We start from the raw sequence: 25,339 nt of genomic DNA, 5'->3' as shown, positions 1-25,339 counted from the left end.
ATTTCAATTCAGCACTTTAAAAGCTGCCTATCCCAAGCTCTTGGAGCCCTGACACTCACTAAAATTACAATCCAGAGCAATAAAAGTAATGGCAAAATGTCACAGGAGTTGGCCCCTGAGGGGGCTGGGCACCCAGCCTACAGTGACAGGCTCTGCTAAGGAGAATGAGTCTATCCAGATCCACCTGTGGATAGTTAATTGCCTAAGTAGCTGGGTGACAGTCTCAGTTAGGATAGAAGCATCTGAGCCCAATAAAGGCTTATGAGGACTCAGCCCAGGAAGGTCCAAAAGAGAGGATGCTTCTAGGGCAGGGTGGGGAACATTTTTTCTGTCATGGGTCATTGACTCACAGAAAAAAATCAATTGTGGGCCACTCACCCACCCGGGGGAGGAGGTGTGGAGACTCAGGGCTTCCCCCTGTGGCGGGGTGAGCTGGTGCTTGTGGCTCCAGCCCCAGGCGCTGGGCCGGATGAAATTAACCAATGGTCCGGATCTCTTTCATACCAGAAAAGCCTGCTTGGACTCCTTTATACCCAGGGTGAGAGAAAACTAGGGTGGGGGCTCACCAGCAGCACCATGTCTGACCACAGAGGGGCATGTTAGGGCGACCTCCACACTATTACACGAAACAAAGCAGCAGCAGATCCTACCCCATACAAAACAGTCACTCAACAGAATAATACAAAGCATCTCTACCAGGCCTGTTGAGAGAAATTTGGGGCCCTGGAACATCATGTTTGCTGGGGCCCTATCCCCTCCCATTTCAACCCAGTTACAGATGTTTTGGGAGGGGCCCTGGTACAACTGTCCCTCCTTTTCTCCTCTCGCATCAGTCCTGATCTCTACCCTCAGATTCCTTAAGGAAGCCTCATGCCCAAAGGCCTTCAACCCTCCTCAGCTGCCCTCTGGAAAAGACAGGCTTTCCTGTGGGTCCTGAAGGTCAACCAGTGTGCAGTATTTCAGACTTATTTTATTATTATAAATAGAAAAATTAGCCTGCCTCTCTGTAACAGGGTCGGACTCACCCCCGCAGCGCCTCCTGCTGGTGACTCTGGGGAATCAGCTCTTTTCCAGCGCTGGAGCACCCTCTGCAGGCTGGTGATCCACCTGTCCTCTGGCCCCCGTGTCCCTCCCTGGACCCGGTGCCCTTTCACATGGGGTGCTGCCCCTAGCAGTAACCCCTTTTCTCTCTGGGTTTCCCCTGCCTCAGGAACCCCCCACCCTACTATCCCCACTTTGCCTCAGTAGTGGCTACTGCCCAGTCTCTATTTGGCCTCCATTCGCTGGGGCAGACTGCAGTATCCAGTACTCATCATTGGCAAAGGGGGTTTGGACCTGCTGCCTTTGCTTACCCCTAGGTTGCCCCTTGCAACCCCCCATACCTTTAGCCCTCTGCTAGGCCGCAGCCTGGGGTTTTCTAGGCTGGAGCTTCCCCAGCTCCTCAGCCTTTCCCCAGCCCTGCTTCACCCTAGGTACCTTGTTTAGCTATTAAGCAGCCAGGCCCATCTCTCTCTGAAGGCAGAGAGAGACTGCCTGGGTTCTTGGCTCATAGCCTTTTATAGGGGCCAGCTGTGGCCTGATTGGGGTGTGGCCCAGCTGCGGCTACTTCCCCAATCAGCCCAGCTTGAGAGCAGCAGCTCTCAAGCCCTGCCAAGCCGCTTTCAAACCCCTTAAAACCCCGGAGCAGGGAATCCACCCTGATACACTCTCAAAAAAAGTATATACATTCAGGACCATAAGACAAACTGGCATTGGTGGGAGTGTTTAAAGTCAAGGAATACACTCTGTCCTTGATCGAAACTGTATGTGCCTGTGCGTGTGCCCTGGCTTTTTATCAGGAGAGATCGCAACCCCGATTAATATTTTTAAAGCCTTTATCTATCTGAGGAATCCGGTCAAGAAACAGGCAGGGTTGTCTTCCTTGTTCTCGGTGATGTAGTGGTCTCTGTGACTCTTGGGTGGGTTCTTACAGCATGGGTTTTTATAGGCTACTGCAATGCTGCATCATCCTAACCCACAATGTTGGGGTTCCGTCTGGCAAACTGTTTGTATGAGTTTGGATTTTTCTCCCTGGCTCAACCATTCACCCAACCCCTTATGGCCTTAGTGTAGGACAACAAATAAACTGTTGGGCCACAATGATTGTTCCAGTCCCATTCCATACTACTGTCAAAGCAATGTTTAAACACAATTGTTACTAACAGGTTCTGGCATGGTTTCCCAGACCACCATAGTTGGGATAGTTTGTCTGAGAAAGGCTGTATGACTTGGCTATCAGCATCCTCAGAAAAAATAATTCCCCACTTAGATTGTAAAGCCCTATTAGCTCCCTGCTAGGCTGGTTTTGATTTCATTGTGGACAGGAACTGCTTCCCCCCAGGTTGTTTACTATTTCCAATAATTTGCCGAGCCACTTTTTATCTTCAGCTGCTTTAGTATTCTTCACTTATGTGCTGCCATTACACATAATTGAATCAAAAGTACTGAATGGAGTAGGAAGGAAACAGTACAATGCATATTATTACATAAACTTAGTCCCACCAAAACTATAAGTCAAAGTTTAAACTCAGAGAGTTCAGACTTTACATTATTTCAGTACTAGAGCAGGAATTAATCGCCTATGGGGAATTTCACTTGGTTTTATGAGCCTATTAACTTTGGTGGTCATGAAAATATTAAACTGTTGCCTTAGCAACAACCATAGCAAATGGCACTTAAGGTGTTTATGAAGCAAAGGGCATTTTCAAAAAAGGCAGTATAGCAATATGAAAAATAAATTTTGCTTCTTACAGTAAATATAACATCACAATACAGCCAAACAGCAATCAAAGGGCTGCCTCACATAGCAATCTGCACTTTCCAAAACTCTCAATGCCTCCAGGGAAACTTTAGTAGAAATTTAATTTAGAAACATTTTTGCTCCCACAATATTTTTCTTCCCTCGTTCTTTACCGTTAAGGCAACTGCATGAAAACTTTTATTTTGTTTTGTAAAAGGTCATTTGTCTTATCCAAGCCAAAATCATGGGGCCAGCTCCTCAACTGGTGTAAGTCAGCGTAGCTACCGTGCTTCTGTGGAACTACACTGATTTTGACAATTTTAGAATCTGATCTACAGTTCTTTCCATAGGCCATCGTAATATTTTGCACAGCAGGTTTGTTTTCATAGGCGCATAGGAATTGACATCCTAAAATAGCTCAGCAGTCCATAAATTCCACATCCTGTGGCTTAACCCCCAAAGGAGGATCTCACTTATTATCGCCATTATGAGCTAGAGCACAGACCCACCTCCTGCCACAATTCTTGAGCCATAAAGACATTTCTTGATGAGTGAAAATAGAATAAAACCTCAGTACTCTGAACTTTGCTAATCTGCATGCTTTATAATCCACTCACAAAATGGTGGTAGCACCTCGCTTTGCAAGCAAAGATTTAAAATCTGAGCATTGCAGTGAGTTTTTGTAATACAAAAACAGTTATTTTTGCAAAATACAGTATAGAATAATTACCAATGCATTATGATGCATAAAAAGTTATTAAATGTAGCCATAATGCTACATGAACAAAGCATGTTTTGTGATGCTACCTAGTCTTGATTTTCAAAACAAACATAAACAAAATGGAGTTTCATTCACTTGCATGCTAATATGCAAAATTCAGTAAACTACAATGAGTCTCCCAGGCGATCAGAATGAACAAACATCTACTTCTTTCTTAAAGTTCATATCGAATTCCAATGATTGTGGTTTTATATGCTGTGAATAGGACGAGGCCCAGATCCTGTAACTCACGCTGTATTCCAGGGGAGCCTTGCTGAAATCAGGGAGTTCCTCACAGGCATAGCACGCTGCCTGTGCATGATCAGTTCCAGAATTGGGACTTTAGAGTATGTCCACACAGCATTTTGGAGTGGGAGCAAGCCTCTCAGCCAGGGTTGATAGTATTCCTCATCTGGAATCCTGTGTGCAATTCTGGTCTCCCATGTTTCAGAAAGATGAATTCAAACTGGAACTGGTGCAGAGAAGGGCTGCTAGGATGATTAAAGGAATGGAAAACCTACCTTAAGAGAGGAGATTTAAGGCACTTGGCTTGTTTAGCCTAACAAAACAAAGGCTGAGGAGAGATATGATTGCCCTCTATAAACACATCAGAAGAATAAACATCAGGGAGCGAGAGAAGCTATTTAAGTTAAAGGCCAAAACTGGCACAAGAACAAATGGATAAAAACTGGCCGTTAACAAGTTTAGGCTTGAATTAGACAAAGGTTTCTAATCAGCTGAGGAGTGAAATTCTGAAACAGCCTTCCAAGAGTTGTAGTGGGGGCAATAATCCTATCTTGTTTCAAGACTGAGCTTGATAAATGTATGGAGGGAATGGTATAATCAGGTTGCCTACAGTGGCATATGGCCGGTCTGCATCTGCTATTAATAAATACCGCCAACGGCCAGAGATGAGACATGAGATGGCAAAGGCTCTGAGTTCCTGCAGAGAATTCTTTCCCAGGTGTCTGGCTGGTGGGTCTCGCCCACATGCTCAGGGTCTATCTGATCACCATATTTGGGGCCAAGAAGGATGTCATGCTGTCTGGAGTGGCTCAGGAGTAAGAATACCAACCTCAGGGCAGCCTGTTAAGAAGCAGGGCACAAACCCCAAACTGGTTGTGAGTTCTATACTTAGATTTCACTAACCAAGTAACAAGTGTAAACTTCTCTGTCTCTATACAGTCTTAACATGGAGTCACAGACAGGCCCCTTGGGAATTTTGATCTAGCTTGCTACCTAGGCATGATTCCTCTGTGATAGATGGTCACTTTACACCAAAGATAAAAAAATATTCAGGTTACTTCCCAAGAGATCAGTCATTTATGCCAGGTCAATTTGCACCTTAGATCTCACACCAGAGACAATGCATGTAGCCATTACTGCAAAAAACTAACTAGAGGTTTATGAACTAGGAGAAAGAAATAAGAAAGTTATTCATAAGGTTAAAGCAGGTGAGCATACACACACAAATAAAATACAGTCACAGGTTCAAAAGGTAATATAAGCTTCTATTATAAGCAAACTTTTAAGTCCTTTGGGGCTCACCTAAGCCAAGCACCTTGGGGATCTCTTTCTTACGTTAAGGAATCTTTGTCCTTTAGAATCCAAACAGCATAAAAATCCCTGACCAGAAGGAATTAGGGTTTTATCCCCAGCTCCCTAGAGTCCAAGCTGATGGGACAAGCACTTCTGCAGTAACCTCTTCATGGGTGGGTGGCACAGGTGGTGAGTTCTATGGGCCCGTGGTGCCTGGGCTCCAGGAATATTCCTGGCCTGGGGCCGGGCTCCAGCTTCTTCCTGCTCGCTCCATGTGGCTGCTGGCCCCTCCCCTTGGCCCCAGGGCGGGGTGGGTTGGGTCTGTGTCCTCGCACGCTGCTCCCGCCCCAAGTGCCCCTGTGGCCAATAAGAAGCTGCGGGGGCAGTGCCTGGGGGTAGCAGTGCATGGAGGCCCCCCCGGCCTGCCCTGCCTAGGGGCCCCAGGAAAGCGATGCACCCCCAACCCCCTCCCAGAGCCTGCACCCCCACCCCTTTCCCACACACCTCCTCCTGCCCCCAACTCCCTCCCAGAGCCTACACCCCCACCCCACCTTAGAGCCTGCACCCAAAACTCCATCCCAGAACCTGCACCCCTCCCCTTTCCCCCACACACCCTCTTGCCCCCAAACTCCCTCCTAGAGCCTGTATCCCCTCCCTCCACACCTCCTCCTGCCTCCAAACTCACTCCCAGAGCCTGCATCCCTCCCCCAGCCCAGAGCCTCCACCCAAACTCATTCCTAGAGCCTGCACGTCCTCCCCCTTCCCATATACCCCCTCCTGCCCCCAAACCCTCCCAGAGCCTGCACCCAAACCCTCCCAGAGCCTGCACCACCTCCCTCCGCACTCCCTCCCATCCCAAAATCCCTCCCAGAGCCTGCATCCCCTCCCTCTGCACCTCCTCCTGTCCCCAAACTCCCTTCCAGAGCTTGCACCCCGACCCCAGCCCAGAGCCTGCACCCAAACTCCCTCCCAGAGCCTGCACCCCAGATCCCCTCCCTCACCAGAACTCCCTCCCAGAGCCTGAACCCTGCACCCCTCCTGCACCCCAATCCCCTGCCCCAGCCCAGGGCCTGCACCCCAGACCTCCTCCCCCACCCCACACTCCCTCCCAGAGCCTTAGGCAGGTGGCGGGGAGTGGAGTTTGTGGGGGCAGACTCTGGGCGTTCTGGGCACTGCCAACATTTCTACAAATCTGCCACCCCTGGACATAGATTATAGAGGCCTTTTCCCTTTAGTGTCTGTTGTCCACGGTTTCATATTACTTATTCCTAAGAATCTATTAATATGGTTATAGAAAGACTTGGGATGTTTTAATCACTGAAATCTAAACACGTTAATGGCAACTGTTTAAAGTTCCAAGAAGGAGAGAGTTCCTTGTAAATGCTTCACATATCTGTACTGTTCTTCTGGTTCTCTCTTTCAGCCAGTGAGAACAAAGAAAATTGTGATATCCATAATAGAGAAAAAATGTAGTAATTTTAGATTTAGGGCCAATTTTTGTCTGCCTGTTTTTCTGTACAAAGATAAGCCACAGTGGGAGGAATTCACTAGCTATGTTCATGCAAGAGAGCTTCAGAGGGGCCATAAAATTCCTTCCCTCACCTCCCTTCCAGAAATAAACCTGGCGCAAGAGGTCCTTTGCCTGAGCTGCAGGACAGCCATAGCTAGCTCTGAATACTTCCTTCCCACTCCCAGGCTCCACAAGAGGCCTCAGCACAGGAGACATTCTGGAGTAGAGAGGAAGAGTAACCAGAATGCTTTGTGCTCCAGCTGTTCTGTACCCCTGCAGTGATCCATAGGGACCATTGCAGCTAGGGTACAAGTTAGGGCCGCAATCCTCATAGCTTCTGTAACCTGTGCTGGGAACCACGTTGGACCCTGACAGCTCCTGAATAGAGAAGGTGCAAACCACATCTCCTAGGTCCTTGTACCAGCCCTATCACCGGGACAGGCATGAATCTGGCTTGGTGTCGACAGCCCTGCAATTATCATGAGCAACTGTACAATAACAAATTGTGATCTATGTGGTTGATGTGAATTTGTTTTCTGCAGACTATGGATATGTCTTCATTACTGTGTAAACTTGAGTTATCTTCACTTGAGTTACTTCTCTTGATCTGGCCTGGTTGAAGTGAGAGGAGCCACACTGTGAAATAACACTTGGGCTTTTAAAATCAACTGCTGTACTCCTCCCCGGCGAGGGGAATAGTGCTAAAATCAATCTTCTTGGGTCAAATTTGGGATAGCGCAGACGTAGCATTGTGCAATTTGTCGGTATTGGCTTCTGGGAGCTATCCCAGAGTGCTCCAATGTAATCGCGCTGAACAGCACTTTCAACTCTGATGCACTAGCCAGGTACACAGGAAAAGCCCCAGGAACTTTTGAATTTCATTTCCTGTTTGGTCAGCGTAGCGAGCTCAGCAGCACAGGTGACCATGCAGTCCCAGAATCGCAAACGAGCTCCAGCATGGAGCAAACGGGAGACACTGGATCTGATTGCTGTATGGGGAGAAGAATCTGTGCAGGTAGAACTCCGATTAGAAAGAAGAAATGCTAATATATATGCCAAAATCGCACTGGGCATGGTGGAGAGAGGCTACACCAGGGACACACAGCAGTACCGCGTGAAAGTTAAGGAGCTCAGGCAAGCCTACCAAAAGACAAAGGAGGCAAACAGTCGCTCTGGATCAAAGCCCCATACATGCCTCTTCTATGATCAGCTGCATGCCATTCTAGGGGGGGACCTTACCAGTACCCCATCACTGTCCGTGGACACTTGCAAGGGGAGAGTCTCATGCAACACAGAGGAGGATTTTGTGGATGAGGAAGAGGAGGAGAATGCGCAGCAGGCAAGCGGAAAATCTGCAAATGGTCATGATCAGGCATCTTGTGGAGCTGCTGCAGAAAAGGCAACAAGAGCACAGAACGCTGCTGCATCCATTGTATAACTGCCTGTTGTCATCCCCAAGTTCCACATCCTCCTCACCCAGACACCCAAGAACGCAGGGGAGGAGGCTCCAGGCAGCCAGCCACTCCACTCCAGAGGATGGCCCAAGAAACAGAAGGCTGTCATTCAAACAGCTTTGATTTGTAGTGTGGCTACAATAAGCAATGTGGCCTTGTCCTTCCCTCCTCCCCCACCCAACCCGGGCTACCTTGTCAGTGATCTCACTTTTTTTTAATAAATAAAGAATGCATGGATTCAAAACAATAGGGACGTTATTTCCTTTGCTAGCTGTGGTCGAAGGTGGGAAGGGGATTGGCTTACAAGGAAGTAAATTCTACAAAGGGGGTGGTTTTGCATCAAGGAGAAACACACACAACTGCCACACTGTAGTCTGGCCAGTCATGAAACTGGTTTTTTAAAGCCTCTCTGATGTGCAGCGCACCTACCTGTGCTCTTCTAATCACCCTGGTGTCTGACTGTTCAAAACTGGCCACCAGGTGATTTGCCTCAACCTCCCACCCTGCCATAAACATCTCTCCCTTACTCTCACAGAGATTGTGGAGCACACAGCAAGCAGCAATAACAATGGGAATATTGCACTGAGGTCTAACCTACTCAGCAAACAGTGCCAGCAAGCTTTTAAATGACAAAGGCGCATTCTACCACCATTCTGCACTTGCTCAGCCTATAGTTGAACTGCTCCTTACTACTGTCCAGGCTGCCTGTGTATGGCTTCATGAGCCATGGGAGCAAGAGGTAGGCTGGGTCCCCAAGGATAACTATTGGCATTTCAACATCCCAATGGTAATTTTCTGGTCTGGGAAGTAAGTTCCTTCTTGCAGCTGTTCAAACAGCCCGGAGTTCCTATAGATGAGAGCATCATGCACCTTTCCCAGCCATCCCACACTGATGTCAGTGCAACCAGGGCTGGCTCCAGCTTTTCTGCTGTCCTAAGCGGCACAAAAAAAAAAAAGTGATGGCACTTCGGCGGCAGTTCAGTTGCGCCGCTCTTTCTGCAGCAGTTCAGAGGCAGGTCCTCCCTCTCTTCCTCTTCAGTGGCCATTTGGTGGCACCTCAAAGAGGAAGAGAGGGAATTAGGGACCCACCAAAGACCCGGACGTGCCGCCCTGACACTGGACGGAGTTCCACCCCTTTGAACTGGCCGCCACCCCAAGCACCTGCTTCCCATGCTGGTGCCTGGAGCTGGCCCTGGGTGAAACGTCCCTTGTGATCCACCAGTTCTTGCAGCACCATTGAGAAGTACCCCTTGCGGTTTATGTATTGGTTGGCAAGATGGTCGGGTGCCAAGATAGGGATATGCATTCCTTCTATCGCCCCACCACAGTTAGGGAGCCCCATTGCAGCAAAGCCATCCACTATGACCTGCACATTTCCTAGAGTCCCTACTCGTGCTAGCAGAAGGTTACTGATTGCCTTGGCTACCTTGATCACAGCAGCCCCCACGGTAGATTTTCCCACTCTGAATTGATTCCTGACTGACCAGTAGCAGTCAGGCACTGCAAGCTTCCACAGGCCTATTGCCACTCACGTCTCAACTGTCTGTGTCCATGTCCTCCTCACAATCGTCCTCGTGCTGGCAGCTCCTAACCAGGTTCTGCACATACTGCAAGATAATGCGCGAGATGTTTACAATGCTCACAACAGCAGTGGTGAGCTGAGCGGGCTCCATGCTTGCCGTGCTATGGCATCTGCAGGAAAAAAGGCGCGAAACGATTGTTTGCCATTGCTTTCAAGGAGGGAAGGAGGGAGGGGAGACTGACATGTACCCCAAACCACCTGCAACAATGTTTTTGCCCTATCAGGCAATGGGAGCCTAACCCAGAATTCCAATGGGCAGCGGAGACTGTGGGATAGCTACTCACATTGCACCACTCTGTGAGTCAATGCTATTGAGGACGCACTCCGCCGACCTAATGTGCTTAGTGGGAACATGCATGATCGACTGTATAAAATTGCTTTCTAAAGATCAACTTCTATAAAATTGACCCAATTTCATAGTGTAGACCTACCCTTAATGTCTAAGGGCAGGTCTACACTATGGGGTTAAATCAACCTAAGTTACCCAACTCCAGCTAGGTGAATAATGTAGCTGGAGTCGACATAGCTTAGGTTGACTTACTGCGGTGTCTACACCACGCTGGGTCGACAGGAGAAATTCTAAAAATTGCAGTGTAGACATTCAGGATCAGGTCGGAGCCTGCATTCTGAGACTCTCCCCCCTCACAGGGTCTTAGAGCCCAGGCTCCAGCCTGAGCCTGAACATCTACACTGCAATTTTTAATCCCACAGCTCAAGCCCCACACACATACGCGCCGATATCCACTGTTCCCGGTGGGTGCTCGACCACACCCCCACCCCTGCACCTCCCTCGCCCCATCCCCATTCCACCCCTTCCCCCAAGTCCCTGCCCCCTTCCCGCCCCCATTCCACCTCCTTCCCCCAAGTCCCCACCCCGCCCCGCCTCTTCTCTGCCTTCTTCTCCCTCCCTCCTGGAAAGTCCTAAGTGCCGCCAAATGGCTGTTTGGTTGCGGGAAGTGCTGGGAGGTAGGCGGAGGAGCGGGGATGCGGCACACTGCGGGAGGGAGGGGAGCTTTGCTGCAAAGCACCCACTAATTTTTCCCCATGGGTGCTCCAGCCCTGGAGCACCCATAGAATTGGCGCCTATGCCCACAAGCCCAAGTCAGCTGATCCAGATCAGCCTTGGCCATACCATGGGTCTTTTATTGCCATGTAGACGTACCCTGTGAGACAGACTGGCCAGTGGGGCTTGCACTACTACTCCAAAAGCAGTTGTGTAGGCAGCGCTCTGAAGTTGTGGCTCGGGCTGGAGCTTGGGCTCTGAGGTCTAGGGAATGGGGTGGGCTTCAGAGCCTGAGCTCCAGCCAAGCCACAACTTCAAAGCGCTGGCATCTGTTTTTAGAGCACGAGCCCCACCAGCCTGAGTCTGTTGACCCAGGCTGGAAGGCTCACTCCCATTGGCTCCAAGATAGTTTGGAGTTAGCAAAATCTAGTCCAAGTTTATAAACCTTTCTGTAATTTAAACCCATGATTTTATTTAAAGGGAGAGTCAACACTTTTCTACACACAGCACAGAACTCACTGCCACAATGTATCAGTCAGTACAAGAGCTTAGAAGTCTGAAAAGGATTAGGTGTTTATATGGATAACAAAAATATCCACAGTTACATAAATTGGAATACAAGTGGAAAGAGACTATAAAGCCTGCTCCAAAGCCCATTGGAGTCAATGGGAATCATTTCACTGATCGGTAGGTTTGGATCAGGCCCATATGTACACTATAGGATGAAGGTTTAACAACCACTAACTGACAGAGGCTAGGAAGGAACTTCCCTGTCAGCTGGTATTCTATAATTGACACCTTCCTCTGAAGCAGCTAGAACTGGCCACTGTCAGAGACACGATACTGGACTAAACAGACCACTGGTCTAATCAGGTATGACAATATTTATATTCCTAATAGAAAAATCAGTTTTGCTATTTTTTTAACTAAAAAGACAATATTTTTAGGGAAAACTGCTAGAATCCTGAATTTTTTTATTTTACTGGTATCCCTCTATCAGGCAGAATGAAGAGCTATAGTTACAGTGTTTCACAGAATTTTATGAGTATTTCACAGAAGGGTTTTAAAACATCTTATCCAGACACAAATACTGAGTCCAAAATATAATAAACAAAATCAAATATATAAAATCACTCTGACATTAAATAAAATGTATTTCTATGGAACAAACTGTCAGTCTATTTTCCTTTCCATAAGACTCTTAATAGGTCTTGTCAACATTTTTCATTCACAATTTTTTTTCCCGATAAATGGTCTTTTTCAAATATGAAAACTATAGAGGAAATTTTAAAACTTTTTTGAAAATCTCTGATTTTTTTTGAACCCCCTCGAAAAAATTCCTCTCTTTACCTTTCCCCTTCCTTTTATTCATTTTCTTCTCTTTACACCCTTTTCTTCAATTTTGCTAGCAAAAAAGTGGGAGGGGAGATGAATGGAAAGGAGGGAGGAAACTGGTTTCAATTTTTTTCATAGAAAGTTTTGCATATTTGTTGTTAAAATTTTGAGGAAAATTAGTTTTAATTTTTCCCATAGAAAACATACAATTTTGACCAATTCTATCATTTAAGATATATCTGTGAGGAGCCGGTTTGATTTTTTTTTCATGTGAATTTGCTGCTGGTTAAAGGTGCCAAATTAACAGCTCTGGAGAACAAAGTCCCTTATTTAGCCACAGAACACATAGCACCCATTTCTTCCACACTACACCACAATTCTCACCCAGAGGGCTGAAAAAAAAATGGTCCACCTCAGCTCTGAATTTGCTTTAGATCTCATTTACACCACTTTTACACCAGTGTGACTCAACTGAATTCAATAGGCATACTTCTGATCTACGCTGACGCAAGGAGAGAAGAATCAGGCCCAAAGAAATTGGAGCGAGACATCTTGCCAATTCAGTCCTTGGCCTCTCCACCAAAGCTGCCAGCCAGCAGGCCAGTTAATGCCAGTGGTGGGGTAATTTTTGTGAAGTAGGAACGTATCCAGTGGGAAATGGACTAAGACCACACAATTAATTTCCTAGCTATAGATCACCACACAGTGATGAAATGGCAACAAGTTTAAGTCACTACCGACCTGAGCTGACTTCAACCAGCAACCTCAAGGTAGAAGGCTCTTTATTCAATTACCAAACCAGAACCTGACTTTTATTGGTATTTTTTTAAAAAACAAAAATGTAACTGATGCATTACCAGCAGTTACCATGCATGCCCGGCTGGACAGTAAACATTTATTTAAAGCTTCCACTTGTGGAAACAGGCATCAGTGATTTCAGTTTAAGTTCCTAAATTATATTCAGTTGCTGGCAGCAGATTATTCAGTTTTAAACTCTGTAGTTTCAGTTTTGCTGACTGCTGGAAGCTAGAAGAGAACAGGGCTGATAGGAAATGCTATCTGGTGAGCTGAAACATAAGAGAAATATATTTGTCAGCTGTGGGCCCCACTGTAGGTCAGTCACTATGGGTCCCTTTGGGAGTTGGTAGTTCCAGGAATGATATCACAGCAGGTCAGTGGTCTGACAGCTGGGCTGTTCATAGTGACCCATTTATCTTTCTGAGATTCACTTGTTCAGACTGAAAGACAACAGGATCTTCATTTTGCATTTTTGAAACAACAGAGACATCCAGTGTCTGACTGGTTAAACTGCATGTTTCTTATGTATAACGAGATAGGTTACCAGATTTGTGTGCATACCCCACAGTCTTATGTACGTACAGATGTATACTTTAAGGCATCAGTTTTCAACTGGGGGGTCCACAGCCCCCAGGAGGCCATGAACAGGTTTCAGGGGTCCATTAAGCAGGGCCCCAGAGCCCTGCTGCCTCATGGGGACTGAAGCCCTGGAGCCCTGCTGCTACGTTGCCTGGGGCTGAAGCCGAAGTTTGAGCAATTGAGCTTCACGAAGCCCCCTGCGGCACGGGGTCTCAGACAATTGCCCTGCTTGCTACCCCCTAGCACCAGCCCTGGCTTTTATATGCAGAAACACAATTGCTGTGGCACACATGGGCCGTGGAGTTTTTAATAGCATGTGGGGGGGGGGCTTGGAAAGAAAAAGGTTGAGAACCCCCCTGCTTTAAGAGATTAAAGCACCTGGGGAAGAATCATCCACTGGTTGAGGCACAGGATAGGGAGTCAGGAGATCTGATTTCTATTGCCATAGATTTTCTCTGTGATCTACAAGTGACTTCACCTTTCCATGTCTCAGTTCCTATATCTGTTTCCCCCCCCCACAATTTAACTTCATGACCCAGTTTCTCACCTGGTGTAAAAGGGTATAGTTCTATTAACTTAAATGGAGCTACACCAATTGATATCAGCTGAAGATCTCCTAAATTTCCTGCTTTTCAGATATTTGAAGCTACTCGAATAGCACTTTAGATGTAAAAAGCACAGTTATCTCCACTTTAACAATGTATTTCTGTCTGGAAATTATACTTACTGTACAATCTTTAACGACATAAAATACCACAGAATAAATGTAGTAAATACTGAGATGGGCCCAATGATCTAATCTTTGTGTCAAAGTGAAAAAAAGAAAAAAGGCTTTTAAATCAATACCATATAGAGCTTTTCGTAGGAGATTATTCCACATCCCTACTTGTTGTGCCATATCTAAATTACAGAGTGCAAGATTGCTGGGGCAGAGACTGCAGCTTTCTACATCTACAGAGAAGTGCCTGGCATAACATTGTGTATTGAAGATAATAAATAATAATACATATCTTTCTAATTAAAACATATATCTGAAAAAAGTATGTTGGTAGAAAGGAGAGCACAAGTGACCTGAAAAGGGCTAATATTCAAAATTGGGACCAGTATGTGAAGGATTTTCATACGAAATATGGCACCTGGTACTGTTAAAAACAGTTTCTGAGGCTTTGTAAATAAAATATATACATAGCATAGCATGACTGATATAAAGATTATGCACACAACATTGAGTATTAAAGTCAAAGGTGAAAATAACCTGGTACGGTCCAGTACGACGTACCGGTAAGAGCCGGTACACAGTCGACTGTACCGCTGGCGGCCAGGAGCCCTGGGGCTCTGGCAGTGATTTAAAGGGCTGGGGCTCCCGGCTGCCGCTATCGCTACCACGCCAGCAGCCAGAGCCCCAGGCCTTTTAAATTGCCGCTGGAGCCCCAGGTAAGCAGCGGCAGCCATGAACTCTGGGGCTCTGGCAGCGATTTAAAGGGCCTGGGGCTATGCTAGCAGTGGGGGCGGCCAGGAGCCCCGCGCCCTTTAAATTGCTGCTGGCCGTGCTGGCCCACCCCTTTCACCCAAGGCCCTGCCCCTTCTGGTTGTGGCCTCACTCCCACCTTGCTCAGGACCCTGGCCCGCTGCATACTGGTAAGTCCCTTAAGTTACTTTCACCCCTGACTAAAATAATAGTAAGTAGAGAATTAACACCAATCCTGTACTCCTGGCACAGTTTTTGGGGTAACTAAGGAATGCCAGACCAGGCCCGTATGGGCAGATCTTCAGCTAATGTCTATTGGCACAGCGCTGTTGAAATCAGTGGCACTAGGCTGATTTACATCTGCTGAAGACCCAGCCTTTAATGTGGCGCATCCTTTGTCATGTGATGCCAACATTTCTGTAATGACTGATATAGGACAATGGAACTACTCACATGAATAAGAACTATTCACAGGAATAAAAGCCGTAGCTGCGGGCTATAGAGGTCAGGGCTCCTGGGTTCTGTTCTTCATTCTGCTATGGATTTTTGTGGGTGATCTTGGACAAGTCACTTAGACCAACATCTTCAAACTTCGGTGCCTGAAGCTCCATATTTAGATGCCTAAATATGACGTCTGATTTTCGGCGGTCCTGAATCCTAGAGCGGAAAGATGGTTTTGGGGAGAAGGTACTGAAATAGGGCTCATGAGAGCAGGATTCTATTTCTAGGTATGTCACACATTTCCTGTGTAATCTCGGGTCAATCACTTAATGTATTTGTCTCATTTCCCCAGCTAAGCATAATAATACTTCCTTAGTCTGGCCTGTTTATTTAGATTGTAAATAGAGTATTTCAGGGCAGGGATTATTTCTTACGCTGTGTGTGTACAGTGTCTAGCACAATGAGACATGAATCTCAGCTGGGACCTCTAGATGCTACTGTAATGCAATAATAATTTGCAGTTCCCAGTGAAGCCAACAGGAGCAATGAGCGCTCACCACATCGAAAACCAAGTCATGTATTTAGGTGCCTAAATATGAGGTTAGGTGTCTCAAACACCTACCTTTAGATACCTATGTTAAAATATTCATCATAATCTCTCCGAGTATTCGTCTCCCCCTCCATAATATGGATTTAATAATATTTATCTATCTCAGAGGAAGGAACATGATAAAGCTTAGGTAGTTAATACTGGGTAAAGCAATTAGGGCTCTTTAGCTAAAAGGCAGCTATAGAAATATCAAGAATTAATAAATCACTTAATTCAAGCAGAATGAGCTGCAGTGAAAATGAGTCTTTCACACACCCAAGAAGCATTAAAAGGATATTGGGCCAGACTGTGGCCATGGAGTGCTCAGCGTGAGTCAGGAGGGCACGTGCAAAGGTGGCTTTGAGCCATATTTATATTCCCCGGCTCTTCACAGGGCCCGTCTCCTTTAGCTTGAACCAGCTGCCAATGGCCCAAAGAAGCCATTACATCCGTTGGGAATCACAAAAGTGTATGGACGACCTGACCATACTCCCTTTTCCCCCAAACACAAGCTGCGCCCGCACGGACGTGGTCCACCTGCCATTTGGGCGGTGCTGCACCTGTGCTGGCTGGTGCCTAGTGAGCTGCCGGCTGTGCTGCAGAGTGTGCTCTTCTGGCATGGCCGGGGTGTCCACATGCCCGCCCGGTAGGGTTGCCAACTATCTAATTACGCAAACCCAAAGACCTTTGCCCTGCCCCCAACCCCTTTCCTGAGACTACCCCCTTGTCCCGTCCCTTCTCCGAGGCCCCACTCTCTGCTCACTCCTTCCCCCCTCTCTCCATCACTCGCTCTCCTGGATTTCACTCACTTTCACCAGGCTGGGGCAGGGATTGGGGTGCAGGAAGGGGTGTAGGATGCAGGCTCTGGGAGGGAGTTTGGGTGCGGAAGGGTATGTGGGCTGCAGGCTCTGGGAGAGAGTTTGGGTGTGGGGTTGGGCTCTGGGAGTTTGGGTGTGGGCTGTAGGCTGGGGCAATAGGTTGGGGTGCAGGAGGGAGCTAGGGGGTTGGCACTTACCTTGAGCGGCTCCCAAAAATGACCGGCATATCTCTAGGTGGGGGGCCCAGGGGGTCTCTGTGCTCTGTGCCCACAGGCACCGCCCCTGCAGCTCCCATTGGCTCCAATGGGAGCTGCACAGTCAGCGTTCGGGGTGGGGCAGCACGTGGAGACCCCTCCCCAGGGGCCACAGGAACATGCCGGCTGCTTCCGGGAGCGGCGCAGAGCAAGGGCGGGCAGGAGGCCTGCCTTAGCCCTGCTGTGCTGTCAGCGGTAGCGGTGGCTGGGGGTCCCCTGGCCCTTTTAAATCACCCGGGCCCCATGGCAATTGCCCCATTTGTCTCTCTCCCCCCCTCCCCCCGCGTTGGTGGGCCTGGAGAGGCCCAAATGTTTTTTGTGCCCAGGGCCCCAGTAAATCTTAATCCACCCCTGCCTGTGCCATAGGTGACAATTTTACAATGTGTTGGGGGCTGCTCGTCCCCCAGCTCTGCTCCAGGCCCCGCCTCACTCCACCCCTCCCCCAAGGCTCCACCCCTGCCCTGCCTCTTCCCGCCCCCGCTCCACCCCCACCTCGCCTCTTCCCACCCCGTTCCATCCCTTCTCCCCCTCCCCCGAGCGCACCACATCCTTGCTCTTCCCCCTCCCCCCGAGCCTCCTGTGCACTGCGGAACAGATGCTTGCCACAGACAGGAGGTGCAGGGAGTGGGGGGGAGGCGCTGATTGGCGGGGCCCGCCGGCAGACAGGAGGCGCTGGGCGGAGGGGGAGGTTCTGATAGGGGGGCTGCCGGTGGGTGCTCAGCACCCACCATTTTTTCCCCATGGGTGTTCCAGCCCCAGAGCACCCAAGGAGTCAGCACCTATGGCCTGTGCTGCTGCCTTCTACTAAGAGACATTTCACCCCCATGGCACATGAGACCATCCCTTCCAAGCCCTTTATAAATGTACTAACAACTGAAGGGTGTGTGTGTGTGTGTTTGGGGAAACACACTCCGGTATGTTTCTTCAAGTAACCAGGAAGTTTCCACTGTTAATGTTGCTGACTTTATTGTTTGATTTAGTTTGAATATTATGATTTATTCTACATTTGGGAAAAAATGTATTGACTATCAAATGCCTGTTGGGTCTGATTCTGATATCTGACATCTGACATGACTGGAATTACTTCTGATTTATACTAGTGCACGTGAGAGGATAATCAGGCCCAAGGAATTGGTAAGGTGATTTAAGTTTGTTATTTGTTTAGTGATTTAATTAAATATATTACAATACAATAAGGACATTACCGAGTAAGTTTTAATAAAGTTAAAAAAAAAAAAGACATCTTCCCTATTAGTATAACCCATGAAAAACAATGAGACAAATTCTGCTATTAAAAAGCTACAGGATATAAACAATTATTTCAGTGGAATTACTCTGGGTTTCTACTCATGTGAGAACAGAACTGGAATCAGTGATGTTCCCTAATGATTTGAGCTAAATTTTGACCTCACTTATGCAAGTGTACAACTAGAGAAGCTAATATCAGAACCCTGGGGCCTCATCCAAACCCCACTGAAAGCAATGGGAATCTTTCTAATTATTTCAGTGGGCTTTGGATTAGCTGCCTGTGACAGTCTATATCCTTATGTTCACCCTTTTTACAAAACTATAACGAATTTTGTACAACGTATGCTTGTGAGGTATCATTTGAAAAACTCATAATTTGCTGAACATTATTGTCCCTATAAGATATGTGTGGAAACATTGTATGTAAAATTATTAAATTCTACTGTATGAGATATATTCTAAGTTTAGAAAAGCAGACACAAACCAATTCCTCAGAGACAAAAGTCAAACTGATGCCTCAACCAGGTGTCAGTTAAATCAAATGGACTAACACCTAGTTAAGCAGCCATTCTTTGGCAGGAAAAATGGTGTGAGCAAGAAATTTACATGTTGGAAAAGAAACAGCTGGAAGTTTCCATCCCACAGACTTGCTATCACCTGAACCCCATCTGGAGATGATTCTCAAAGAAGAGGAAAAGGATAGAAATGAGGAAGGGAGACCTCAAATCACCTCTCTCTCCTCATCAATAGCCATAGCACCAACACTACTTGAAAGACAAAGGAAGCATCATTCAACTGGGGGAAGGGTCCAGCCAGACTGCTGTAACCATGTGGTGAGAGAAACCTTTTTGCTTTAAGTTTACTTATCTTATTAAGTTAGGTATTAATTTGCATGTTACCTTTTATTTGTTTGTAACCAATTCTGACTTTTATGTCTCATTACTTATAATTACTTAAAATCTATCTTTCTGTAGTTAATAAACTTGTTTTATTTAAACCAATGTGTTTGGACTGAGGTGTTGGGGAATTTCATTTGAGATAACAGGATTTGTGCCTATCATTTTCTATTAATAAAATGATGGACTTTCTATGAGCTTGTATTGTCCAGAAGGAGAGAGTTGGCCAGTACAAGACACATATTTCTGGGGACAAGTCTGGTGTCACATATTTCTGGGATTTTGCTGGTGTCACTCTGCAATATAATTTAGGAGTGGTTAGCTGTACCACTCTTGCAATATAGCTGAGAGTAATTTACATGGTGGAGGCTGTGAGTGAGCAGGCCAGGAATGGCTGTTCCCAGAGCAAAGCAGTGTAAATGATACCCCAGGTTGGAGTACTGAGGAGACACAGCTGTTCAACAGTCCAGATTGTATCCTGGGTAATGTCACAGTGCCTAGGCCTTTATTTATTTATTTTCGTTTGTCAAAGTATTGCTTTTCTTCCTGTGTTTTGAATGGATGAGCAAGGCAAGGAATATGGAAAATTATTAGACATGCCACAAACCTATTTTATAACCTGAAACCTTTTGAAAAGGTTGGCTGTGGGATATATTCTTGGATATATTTCAACTGGATTTCCCACTGGTGCAAACTGAAACTGTATAGTGAACTGAATTCTTTTTCATCTTATTTCTCTCTCCCCCCTCCTCACTCTCTCTATATGTGAATGTAGCAGGGTGGTTACCCTGCTCCTGCCCTGAAGGGCCTAAAACAGCCCTGGGGGAAGGTTGTGGCTGGGGGCTGCTAAGCTGGGCTGATTGGGAAGTGGCTGCAGCTGGGCCACGCCCCAATCAGGCTCAGTTGGCCTGTATAAAGAGGCTGTGAGCCAGGAGCTCAGCAGTCTCCCTCTGCCTGTAGAGGGAGAAGGGCCTGGCTGCAGGGAGCTAGAGACAGAGTACCTGAGTGGAGCAGGGCTGGGGAGCTCCAGCCTGGAAAGCCCCAGGCTGTGGCCTAGCATTGGGCCAACAGGTACTGGGGGTTGCAGAGGGCAGCCCAGGGATAGGCAAAGGTAGCAGGTCCAAATCCAACCTTGCCAGTGATGAGTGGCTGATACTGCAGTCTGCCCCAGGACGTGGGACTAGACAATGACTGGCAGTAGCCTTATACTGAGGCAAGGTGGGGATAGTGGGTGGGGGTTCCCTGGGGAGGGGAGACCCTAAGACTGGGGGGTTACTGCCAGGGGGCAGCACCCCAGGTAAAAGGGCACCAGTGGTCCAGGGAGGGACACGGGGGGCCAGAGGACAGGCAGATCACCGGCCTGTAGAGGGTGCTTTGGAGTTGGAACGAGCTAATTCCCAGAAGTCACCAGCAGGAGGCACCGCAGGGGTGACTCTGCTCCTCTACAGTGAACATTAGCAAATAGTCCACAACACGAACAGTGAGAGCGCTTCCTGTAAAGATTGGGTGTGTGAATTGTTCGGTGCAGCTTATTAACATGTAAGTTACACAATAGGAGAGAAAAATATGAATGGTTTATTTTGCCCTATTCTTATAGGCAGCCAAATAGTAATAGCTGGTTGTGAGTAATTTCCTGAATATAACTATTAGGCCACCAAACAAAGCATCTTTTGAATTATTTTTTCTTTCAAGTATCTTTAATAAAATGAGATGCAGTTGTAGCCATGTCAGTCCCAGGACATTAGTCAGTCCCAGCTGGTCCAATAAAAGATATTATCTCACCCACCTGGTCTCTTTAATAAAATGAATCATTATTAACGAGTTACACAAGTTATGCTGGTTTAAGAAACTCATCCCAAACACTTCAGCAAAACATTTTTACTGTATCCACATAAAGGATAGAGAACATTTGCAAACAGAGGTTATTCTAAGGCCCTGATCCTACATTGTGATTGGCATCAGTGGTAAATATGTCAGGCTGAAAAAAAGGAGCCTAACAATGGACAATCCAGATCTGGTAAGAGCTATTTGCTTTGGGGATCTGAGTGATACAAACAGAGAGGAGAATGCTCTTGTCTGCACAGAGGACCCGTATCAGGAATGGGATTCTTCCAACCAGAATTGGGCCCTGTTGGACTAGGCACTGTATAAGGATTGTCTGTCTTTAAAGATTGTACATTCTTTGGGGCAAGGACTTTGTCTCCATTGGAAAGCACCTAGCACATTTTGGGTGCTAGCGCGATATACAAAAAAGTCTTATTTTTTTTCTTTTATAGTGCCTGCCACCTGAGCTACTCAAAGCACTTTACAACCATTAATGAATTGACCCTCCTAGCACCCTGGTCAGGTAAGGTACTATTATCACTCCCATTTTTCAGATAGGAGACCTGAAGAAGAAGAAAACATAAGTGATGTAGCCATGGTTTCACCGGAAGTCTGTAGTAGAGACAGAAAGATTACCCAGATCTCATGACTCCTAGTGGAGAATGGTCTCCCAAGACTGCACTATTCTTCCCTTCACATCTTCAAGGGGCAGAGTGAAAGGACAGCCAAACAAAACCTATAGCCAAATCCTGAACTGAATCGGTTAGCTCTGTAACATGACTACTTATGCTTACAGCTTCTGCCTGCAAAGCTTTGTTACAAACACATTTCCTCTATGGAGAGCTTCTTGCTAAATGTTATTGTTACTATGCAGAACATTTCTGTAGGAAGAGTCTTCTGCATTAGTACGGAACATACATGAGGAAGAATGTATCTGAAAAGGCTTATTTGTATGTGATGACAAGGCTGCACAGAAAAGAAGGTTGGTGCCACTAGAGGACAGTGTAATGCAAACAATGGAAGAGACTCTTGTGGTATATATGGTAGTTGACAAATACACACATGGCACTGACTACTGCTTGAGAATCTAATACAAATAAGACGATCCCATCTAATTGCAGGTCTCAGTGGAGTGAAGGGAAGTGGGCAGGTGGGAAGGAATGGTGCAATTCTTTATGTAGAATTATTCATTTACTGAGACACTGTATAGGGGTGTCCTTGCATAACCACTAGTGGGATAATGCACTTAGTGAGAAGGTTCAATAGTGCCAGACAGGGATCCTACACTACCCTCCTCGTCTTGTAATAGAGGAGAGAAACAGTTCACATGGCTCTAACGTTGCTGTCTGGTACAAATCCTAAAATGCTCTCATTTTTTCCGCCCTGACTCAGGCAAACTCTCATTAGCTTCAGCAGAAAAACTGCGAGTCCAAGTAAAGATTGAGTGAACTGAGGAAGGACTTAAGGGTTTGACCCACTGAGAGGCCGTTAATGGAGCTAATGGGATCATGCAGAAAAAAACCCACAACAAACATTCTCCCAATGAGATGGAGGTGGATCGAGCAGTGGGATGGGAATCAGGAGAGCTAGGTTCTCTTCCAGACTGCCACTGCCCTGCTGTGTGACCTTAGGTATGTCACTTGACCTTCCTGTATCTGTTTCCCCATCTACAAAATAGGGAGATATTTTCTTGTCGTTGTGAAGTGCTCTGAGATCCATGCATGGAAAGCCCTAGATAAGAGTGAAGTCTTATTACTAAGCTTGCAAAGAAAGGACAAAAGGGAAAAATGACACTCTATATTTGAGAGAACTTTCTCCCTTTACATTTGCATCCACAGAAGGAAATTACAAGATGTGCATTAAGGGTCAAGTACTGCCTCCACCTCTGTGGCCACATGAGAGTTCCCTGATGCTATTTTGCTGCACGAGGAAGTGGCAGAACTTGAAGGATTCACACAGGAGACGCACATCTTCTGCATGGGATGGCATGCCACTCTGCAGCGGCTCCTGGTAAGGCAGCAGTCAGGGGGAGGAGAAAAAGGGAGTTGATGAAATTAGAGGATCTGTTGCGGAACAGATCCCGCAGCAGAGGCAAATAAGAGGAATATAGGGAAACAACCTTCACAGAGCAGCTCTGCCAATGCTTATGGCCTGGGAAGAGGATTCCTCTCCTTGACCCTTCCTTGTTCACTCAGGCAGCAATGAGGATTTAATTCTAAAGCAAATGTTAGGAAAAGAATAGATTCCAGGATTGCCCAATATTGTAAGCCAGTAGTCCCCAACGCGGTGCCCACGAGTGCCATGGTGCCCACCGGGGCATCTATGTGTGCCCACATACTGTCCGGTGGACAAGCATCTGCCAAAATGCCACCGAGAAGCAGCGTCACTCAGAGGTGTCACCGCTGAAATGCTGCTGATTTTCGGCTGTGACGCCTCTGGATGACGTTGCTTGTAGGCGGCATTTCAGCGGCGACGCCTATTGACGTTGCCACTTCTTGGCGGCATTTCGGTGGATGCTCGTCTGCCGGCCACGGTCCTCGGTGGCTTGTCATAAAGTGCCCGCCAGATAAAAAAAGGTTGGAGATCACTGTTGTAAGCAATAGTTATTCCTGGAGAGACATATCAACTATATTGGTTTGGAATGTCTTTCCTGTATGTGAGATAGTAGGAAACAATTCTTAACGTATCCATTCAATATAACAAGGCCCAGTCATGGATCATGTGAACTGGAAATGAATTTTGAAATGCCATGTGGGTCTAAACTCATATTTTCCATAGATCTTGTTCTGTTGAATGGTTTATGCTTTTCACTAGCAGATTCTATATGTAGGCAAGTCTTGTTCACCAGCACAGTCATATTATTAAATAAAAATGTCAAGGTCAAAGGATAAAATTACATCCATAGTTAACAGAGATGGTTCCAGTCCAGAACTAGATGCTAATACAAACTTTTTCTTTCATATTGGGTTCAGATTCAGCCTACTGTTGGAAAAAGGGGCCAGCTGCGAAGATGGGAACTGGATGCAGGAGCAAGCTCCCCAAAGTTCAGGGGTGTTTGGATCTGGTTTCTACTTTGGGCTCATCTGTAATACTTCCACTGGTGTAATATCATTACAAACTTAGCTTGTATCAAACTGTAAAGGCCTGATTCTTCTCTTAGTTACTTTTGTGTAAACCAGGAGTAACTTCATTGAAGTCCAATACCTGGCACAAGTTTAAAAAAACCCAAAGATGCTTTATCTTGCATCCTGCTACTTCTGCACACATGGGCTGTACCAACAGCTGACCGGCCAGAGGCTGTGGCTCCCCAATCACAATCTACCTCAGGGACTGCAGGAGGGTTGGCACAGAGCTAGTTACACTGGCCCCACCCACCTGGCAATCCCCTGTCTGGGGGGATCCCTAAGAAGCTGGCTAAGATGCCTTTAAGGCTGCTTTGCACCATCAAAACAGCACTAGACAGTCTTAGTGGGGGCCAGAATCTGGCTTATAGAAACTGTTTATGCACCTTGCATTTTTACATCATCATAGTGTGTTGGTTGAATATTCAAATTGTACCTACAAGTACATTCCTTTAACCCAGTTGCATCCTGCCCTTGGATGTATTATATATAGCTAAAGTGACTTAACTGAGCACAGGGGGAAGGGAACATACACAGAGGAAGACAGAAGCAAGTGCACAGGGGAACAAATGTCCCTTATTTCTTTCCCTGAACAAAGTAGATGCTGATCTCAATGGAGCCGAGGGTATTTTCTTAGGAGGTGATCAACAACTTGCAGGACCCTATGTTGCATTCCTTGATAAGAAGTTGCAAACCTCAGGGTTGAACCTTACAATGTCATGTTTCTTTCCCTTTCCATTTTGGTCAGCTCATACTGCAAATCAAATCTGAAAATCTAGATATAGCCACAGGAAACCCAGAGTCTGCTAGAGAGCACTGCAAAGCACAGATACCAAGTAAGGTAATTCCAAAGACATTCAAAGCAAAATATCTGAAAGTTGTTCAGTCCCACCAACATTTATTCCTAGATTGCTGCAAGGAGAAAAGCAGAAAAATACATTAAAAGATTTTAGCGACACTGCTGTCAAAAGACCCTGCTGGTGGTAATAAGAGAATAGAGTTACCTAGTGTTAGTGTTACACTGAACCCTTGTATTTAATCATGTTCCTGTTTGTTCTGTGCAGTATTTATTTTTATTACTGAATACATTCACTTAGAATTCCAATAGTAGGTGCAGTCTGAGAAAAACAAAATTAAAATGCCCCATGCACAGGGTGTGATGGTGACTTAGGCTTAGGGCACGATTTTCACACTTGGGGGCCTAAATGTAGACACCTAAATCCACTGACCTCAATAGTGGCTATGAATGCTCAGCATCTCTGAAAACCACACCCTTTATTTACGGTGCCCAACAGCCCCCGTCCAGCAGAGCACTTAAGCAAGTGCTTATCTTTCAGCAT

At 46.5% G+C, this 25,339-nt stretch overlaps 1 protein-coding gene across 1 annotated transcript in view; it reads right to left on the bottom strand.

Annotated features, from left to right (window-relative positions):
• The window catches only part of PACC1 (proton activated chloride channel 1), an 80,863-nt gene extending 75,653 nt beyond the window's left edge, over positions 1–5,210 (bottom strand). Inside the window, exon 1 of the mRNA XM_045010831.1 lies at positions 5,088–5,210. The gene's annotated coding sequence lies outside the window, so the exon portion shown is untranslated. The remainder of the gene's footprint in view (positions 1–5,087) is intronic.
• Positions 5,211–25,339: the final 20,129 nt, after the last annotated feature.

The sequence above is a fragment of the Mauremys mutica genome, chromosome 3 (genome assembly GCF_020497125.1).
Source record: "Mauremys mutica isolate MM-2020 ecotype Southern chromosome 3, ASM2049712v1, whole genome shotgun sequence".
Lineage (NCBI taxonomy): Eukaryota > Metazoa > Chordata > Testudines > Geoemydidae > Mauremys > Mauremys mutica.
This window is presented reverse-complemented; position numbering and strand designations above follow the sequence as displayed.